General features: G+C 42.3%; 1 pseudogene; it reads right to left on the bottom strand.

The window, feature by feature from the left end:
* Positions 1-4,208: 4,208 nt before the first annotated feature.
* On the bottom strand, positions 4,209-6,355 carry LOC101094952 (annotated as a pseudogene).
* Positions 6,356-7,123: the final 768 nt, after the last annotated feature.

The raw sequence follows: 7,123 nt of genomic DNA, 5'->3' as shown, positions 1-7,123 counted from the left end.
TTTGTTGAGGATTTTTGCATCCATGTTCATTAGAGAAATTGGTCTATAGTTCTCCTTTTTAGTGGGGTCTCTGTCTGGTTTTGGAATCAAGGTAATGTTGGCTTCACAGAATGAGTTTGAAAGTTTTCTTACCATTTCTATTTTTTGGAACAGCTTCAAGAGAATAGGTGTTAACTCTTCCTTAAATGTTTGGTAGAATTCCCCTGGAAAGCCATCTGGCCCTGGTCTCTTGTTTTTTGGGAGATTTTTGATTACTAATTCAATTAGAAAAAGAAATTTTCTATTTCTTCCTGTTTCAGTTTTGGTAGTGTATATATTTCTAGCAATTTGTCCATTTTTTCCAGATTGCCCATTTTATTGGCATATAATTGCTCATAATATTCTCTTATTATTATTTTTATTTCTGTTGTGTTGGTTGTGATATCTCCTCTTTCATTCTTGATTTTATTTATTTGGGTCCTTTCCGTTTTCTTCTTGATCAAACTGGCTAGTGGTTTATCAATTTTGTTAATTCTTTCAAAGAACCAGCTTCTGTGTTTCATTGATCTGTTCTGGTTTTCTTTGTTTCGACAGTATTAATTTCTGCTCTAATCTTTATTATTTCCTGTCTTCTGCTGGTTTGGGGTTTTATTTGCTGTTCTTTTTCCAGCTCCTTAAGGGGTAAGTTTAGGTTGTGTATCTGAGATCTTTCTTCCTTCTTTAGGAAGGCCTGGATTGCTATATAGTTTCCTCTTATGACCGCCTTTGCTGTGTCCCAGAGGTTTTGGGTTGTGGTGTTATCGTTTTCATTGACTTCCATATACGTTTTAATTTCCTCTTTAACTTTTTGGTTAGTCCATTCATTCTTTAGTAGGATGTCCTTCAGTCTCCAAGTATTTGCTACCTTTCCAAATTTTTTCTTGTGGTTGATTTCGAGTTTCATAGCATTGTGGTCTGAAAATATGCACGGTATGATCTAGGTCTTTTTGTACTTGCTGAGAGCTGATTTGTATCTCAGTATGTGGTCTATTGTGGAGAACATTCCATGTGCCCTGGATAAGAATATATATTCCACTGCTTTAGGATGAAATGTTCTGAATATATCTGTTAAGTCCATCTCGTCCAGTGTGTCACTCAAAGCCATTGTTTCCTTGTTGATTTTTTGATTAGATGATCTGTCCATTGCTGTGAGTGAGTTGTTGAAGTCTCCTACTATTATGGTATTACTATCAATGAGTTTCTTTATGTTTGTGATTAAGTGATTTATGTGTTTGGGTTCTTTCACATTTGAAGCATAAATGTTTACAATTGTTAGGTCTTCTTGGTGGATAGACCCCTTAATTATGATATAATGCCTTTCTTCATCTCTTGATACAGTCTTTATTTTAAAGTCTAGATTGTCTGATTTAAGTATGGCTACTCTGGCTTTCTTTTGTTGACCATTAGCATGATAGATGGTTCTCCCTCCCCTTACTTTCAATCTGAAGGTGTCTTTAGGTCTAAAGTGGGTCTCTTGTAAACAGCATATAGATGGGTGTTGTTTTCTTATCCATTCTGTTACCCTATGTCTTTTGATTGGAGCATTGAGTCCATTGACGTTTACAGCAAGTACTGAAAGATATGAATTTATTGCCATTATGATGCTTGTAGAGTTGGAGTTTCTGGTGGTGTTCTCTGGTCCTTTCTAATATTTGTTGCTTTTGGTCTTTATTTATTCATTTATTTATATTTTCATCTTTTCTCCCCTCAGAGAGTCCTGCTTCAAGTTTCTTGCAGGGATGGTTTAGTGATCACAAACTCCTTTAATTTTTGTTTGTCTGGGAAACTTTTTATCTCTCCTTCTATTTTGAATGACAGCCTTGCTGGATAAAGAATTCTTGGCTGCATATTTTTCTGATTCAGCACATTGAGTATATTCTGCCACTTCTTTCTGGCCTGTCAAGTTTCTGTGGATAGGTCTGCTGCAAACCTGATCTGTCTTCCCTTGTTGGTTAAGGACCTTTTTTTTCTCCTTGATGCTTTCATGATTCTCTCCTTGCCTGAGTATTTTGTGAATTTGACTATGATATGCCTTGTTGATGGTCGGTTTTTGTTGAATCTAATGGGAGTCCTGTGTGCTTGCTGGATTTTGATGTCTGTGTCTTTCCCTAGGTTAGGAAAGTTTTTCCACTATGATTTGCTCATATAACCCTTTTACCCCTATTTCTCTTTTCCTCTTCTGGGATCCCTATGATTCTGATGTTGTTGCATTTTAATGAGTCACTGATTTCTCTAATTCTTAAATCATGCTCTTTTGCCTTAATCTCCCTCTTTTTTTCTGCTTCATTATTCTCCAAAAGTTTCTCCTCTATATCACTGATTCTCTGTTGTGCCTCATCCATCCTTGACGCTTTGGCATCCATGTGATTGCAGCTCAGTTATAACATTTTTTATTTCATCCTGACTAGTTTTTACTTCTTTTATCTCCGCAGAAAGGTATTCTAATCTATTTTCAATTTCAGCTAATATTCTTGTTATCATGATTCTAAATTCTGGTTCAGACATCTTGCTTGTTTCTGTGTTGGTTAAGTCCCTGGCTGTCGTTTCTTCCTGCCCTTTCTTTTGGGGTGAACTCCTTCATTTCGTCCTTTTGAAGGGAGAAAGGGAATTAATGAGCTACAAAAAATTAAAATAAAAAAACATTAAAATTAAAAAATTAAACACACACACACACACACAAATCGAATAAATGATGCTAGATCCTAAATGTGTTTTGGTCTGGGTGTTGAAAGTGTCTTGACAGACTAGAGAAAAAAGGGGAAAGAAGAGAAAAAAAAAGGAAACCATTTGAAAATTTGAAAAAATGAATACACTGAAGTAGACTAAAATGAAATGATGGAAGTAAGCTAGAATTTGAAAAAATTCACACAAAAATAAAAAATATAGTAAAAAATTAAAGAAAAATATTTTTAATAAAAATTGAAAATAAAAATGAATTTTTCTCTTCTGTATTCAAGAAAAAGAAAATAAGTGAAAAAGAAAAAAAAAAAAGAAAACCTATTGAATAGATGGACTTGCTACCAGACTGAAATATGACTGAAATTACTTTGTTTTCCCCTAGGAGTCAGACTATGAAGCACTTTATAGTCCATAAACTAAGTAGGCGGTTAGACTTGTGTTCTTGAAGAGCGCGGTTGGCCCAGTTGGGTGGGGCCTAGTGTAATGGCTCTGTTCTCCACTAGATGGCGCTGCTAGCCTACTGGGATAGATTGTTGTGGCGCTTGTAGGTGCTTATGCGCATGCGTGGGAGTGGTGAAAATAGCAGCACTCAGCTACCCAGTCTCTAGTATCCAGACTCTGTTCTCCCCAATCAGCAATCACACATCCATCCTTTGTATTCAGCTTTTGTCCGCTCCCTGCTTTTACACTGTCCATGACCAGGCCCCAGGCAATACCTCTCTCCCGAGTTTTGTCTCAGATGCGGCTGTTTTCCCCGGCCTCTTACTTCTGAGGGAGTGCGGCTTTGACCTGTTCCACCCTTGTGCCGAGGGTCTCACCAAGCAATGGCCGAATGCCAGCCATACTCAGGAAGGTTCAAGGGACCGTGCTGCTGCTGATGCCCAGAGACTGTGGCCAGGTGACAGCCTGCCCCAGAAAAAGTTTGTGAGATAGTGTAGCAGCAGCGTTTCAGGGATTATGGAAAATCACAACACATATCTGGCACCAGGCTTCACTCTTAATGACCTTGTTCCAGCACCAGCGAATGTGGCCGTTCTCTGGGGTCTGCTGGGCCCAGGTTGCCTCACAGCCTCTATCAAGTATCCTTCCAGCAGTGGAACCACTTCTCCCGGTATGGCCCAAGAACTCCCGGACCCCACTCTGCTCCTGGGGATTTGCCCTTCCCACCAGAGCACTGCCAGGTATCGAGCTGTGGAGTTGCAGACTCTCTGCATTCTCCCTGTTTACAGTCTTAATGGAATTTAAACCCTCTCCTTTCTCCTTTCTCCCTTTTTAGTTCAGTCCCTGCAGCTGTTTCCAATTTTCCACTTTCTCTCCAGCTGCTTTTGGGGAGGGGTGCTTTTCCTGTATTCTCCACCCACCCCAGCCCCTGCTGTCTCTGTCCTCTCTCTGCCTGCAAAAGCGGCTTCCTGCCCTCCACAGCTACTCTCTCTCCAAGTTCACCTCTCCATGCCACATACCTGCTGAATTCTGTGGTTCAGGTTGTGCATATTGTTGTGTTAATCCTCAGATCAGTTTTCTAGGTGTGCAGGATGGTTTAGTGTTGGTCTGGTTGTATTTCATGGATGTGAGACACACAAAAAACTTCCATGCTGTTACACCATCTTGGCTCCCTCCTGTTGGTTGGTTTTGGTTGGCACCAGTATTTATTTCCAGGGGAGGGGCTTGAAGGTCAAATCTGTCCTGTGGGGTCTTGGGGCCTTGTGTCTAGCAAAGACAGCCTTGTCCCCAAGAGCCTCCTCAATCTACATGAGCTGGTTGTATTTGACCAGGTGCTCTGAGCAGCAGGAGGCATCAGTCTTCATCTATCCCATGCAGAGCCCTACCATGAGGTCAACAATGAATGCATCCTCAGTCTCCCCGGAGTGGTGGCTCATCATCACCCCTGCCATTCGATTAGGCCAGTTTGCAGGCCTGGATGGACTCGGTCACTGAGCCAATCTGGTTGACCTTCAGCAGCACCAGTTGCAGGCCTTTTTCTCAATGGCTTGGGCAATCCTCTTGGGGTTGGTGACTGTGAGGTCATCCCCAATGATCTGGATGTCAATCACCAAGAGGAATGAGATACAGGTGACCCAGTCACCCTAGCTAAAGGGGTCCTTGATGAAGACCACAGGGTGATTCTTGATGAAACTCTTATACTGCTCCCCCAGCATCTCCCCAGTGGTGTGCAGTGCAGTCATCAGGTGACTTGAAGTCAAAATCGTGCTTCCTGTTGCAATAGAACTCAGATGCAGTCCCATCCATGCCAATCACCACCTTGTCTGGGTAACCAGCTTCCTGGATGGCTGTCTTCAGTAGCTCCAGGGCTTCACTGTTCTCCAGGATGTTGGGTGCAAAGCTGCTCTCATTGCCCAGATTGGTGGCATCCTTCCCATTCTTTGCCTTGATGACCGCCTTGAGGTGGTGGTAGACCTCAGTGCCAATGTGCATGGCTTCTTTGAAGGAACTGGCTCCCATGGGCAGAAAAATGAACTCCTGTGTGGCCAGCTTGTTTCCAACATGGGAGCCCCGACTGATCACATCAAAGGCAGGGACTGGGAGGACCAAGTCTGGGTTCCCAGCGAGGTCTGTGATGTGCCAGTAGAGCATGACCCCCTTCTTGGCTGCACCAGCCTTGCACACGGCCAAGGATACACCCAGGATGGCAGTGACCCCAAACATGGACATATTCTCAGTCCCATCCAGCTCAATCATATATTTGTCAACTTTTTCTTGATCCACAATGCTTAGTTTATTTTACAGCAGAGTGGGGCCCAGGGTCTTATTGATGTGTCCCACAGCCTTCAGAATCCCTTTCCTAAGGGAGCAGGATTTGTCTCCATCTCTCAGTTTCAGAGTTTCATAGATACCTGTGGAAGCTCTACTGGGCACAGCTGCTTGGAATTGGCCCCTGGCCATGTGTAGGACCACATCTACCATGGGGTTGTCCCTGGAGTCCAGGATTTCCCAGGTAAAGATTTTCTGCATGGCCATAGCTGGGATGTCTTCACTGGGGGGTTAGGGTGAGCTCTGAGTCTAGATGGCAGCTGGAACAGTGTCCTTCACTGTCATTGACTTTGATAATATAACAGTTCTTGTCTCCTCACCCAAACTTTCCTGACAACCTGGGAAGAAAGGTAAGAAAGCAGCCCTGTCAGTGATTCAGAGCTCTCTGCTTCTTCAGCTTCCACCTGTTTAGTAACTCACTACAGGTGCTTGGTAGCTCTCAATCTTGAGCTTGTGTCAGAATCCAATGGAGCACTCCCTATACCAAAGATTACGGTTCCCCTTCTGGTTCCCAGGGTTTCTGATTCAGGAAGCCTGAGAATGGGCATTTTTAAACAAGATCGCAGGTGCTGCTGATGTTGTTTCTTGGGAACCCCCTTTGGGTCACCAATGCAGATACCCATTGCCTCTGACTAGTTGCCATGGCTTTGGAGCATCTTCGGGCTGATTACTTCATAATTTTTCAGAACTTCTTATAATTATTGAGGCTCTTTGGAGAACATGAAGTATCTATGTCAGCTCCTGTATGGGATGGTGAAAGTTCAGTTCATGACCTTGAACTTTTTCTTCAGCTTTCATGTACTGAGAATCTACAGTGTCTAAAGCATGGGCAAGATGCTCTAGTGAAAATAAACCTGAATGAGACATTACCCTTGCCCAAAGACATCACCCTTGCCCAGAGTCAAAGAAAGGACTATCAACCTATGAGAATAGGAACACCTCATTCAAAGCCAGAAGTAGAGGAATAAGGTCATCAGGAGTTTTGGTAGCACTCTAGGTGGTTTGCTGTCATATTTTTTTCATGGACTTGGAAGAAAGAGACTTGGAGTCCCATTCTTGCAAGCCCCAGCTTCCATGGAAAGATAATATTTGTTTCTGAAAGTAAATATCAACAGTAAGGCTGAGAGTTTCAGCTGGAAGCATATTTTGTTGAAAAGTATATTGCTGAAAAATGAAATATAAAGTAGTGTAACTAATTTTAAAGAATCATTCAAGGGGTGCCTGGGTGGCTCAGTCAGCTAAGCGTCCAATTCTTGATTTTGTCTCAGGTCATCAGGTCATGATCTCATGGTTCGTGAGTTCAAGCCCCATGTCTGGCTCTGTGCTGACAGCATGGAGCCTGCTTGGGATTCTCTGTCTCCCTCTCTCCATTCCCTTCCCCCTGCTGTTGTGCTTCCTCCCTCTCTCAAAAATAAATAAACATTAAAAAATAATCCTTCAAGAATTGGGGGGTGCTAGTAGAAATAAATGCAGATTCCTCAGTGTGGCTCAAAGCAAAACCTTGATGTATTCAGAATAGTAGATGTGTTAAGAAACCTCATTTTGAAAGAATGACTGGAGATAGACAAAGTATTCAAGGGATTGTAAAGAGAATATCAAAGTGAGCCAGAAGAAAGCAAAGGGAGCAGTTCATAAAAATCAAAGCTGAAAATAATGA

The sequence above is a fragment of the Felis catus genome, chromosome D1, assembly GCF_018350175.1.
Source record: "Felis catus isolate Fca126 chromosome D1, F.catus_Fca126_mat1.0, whole genome shotgun sequence".
NCBI lineage: Eukaryota > Metazoa > Chordata > Mammalia > Carnivora > Felidae > Felis > Felis catus.
This window is presented reverse-complemented; position numbering and strand designations above follow the sequence as displayed.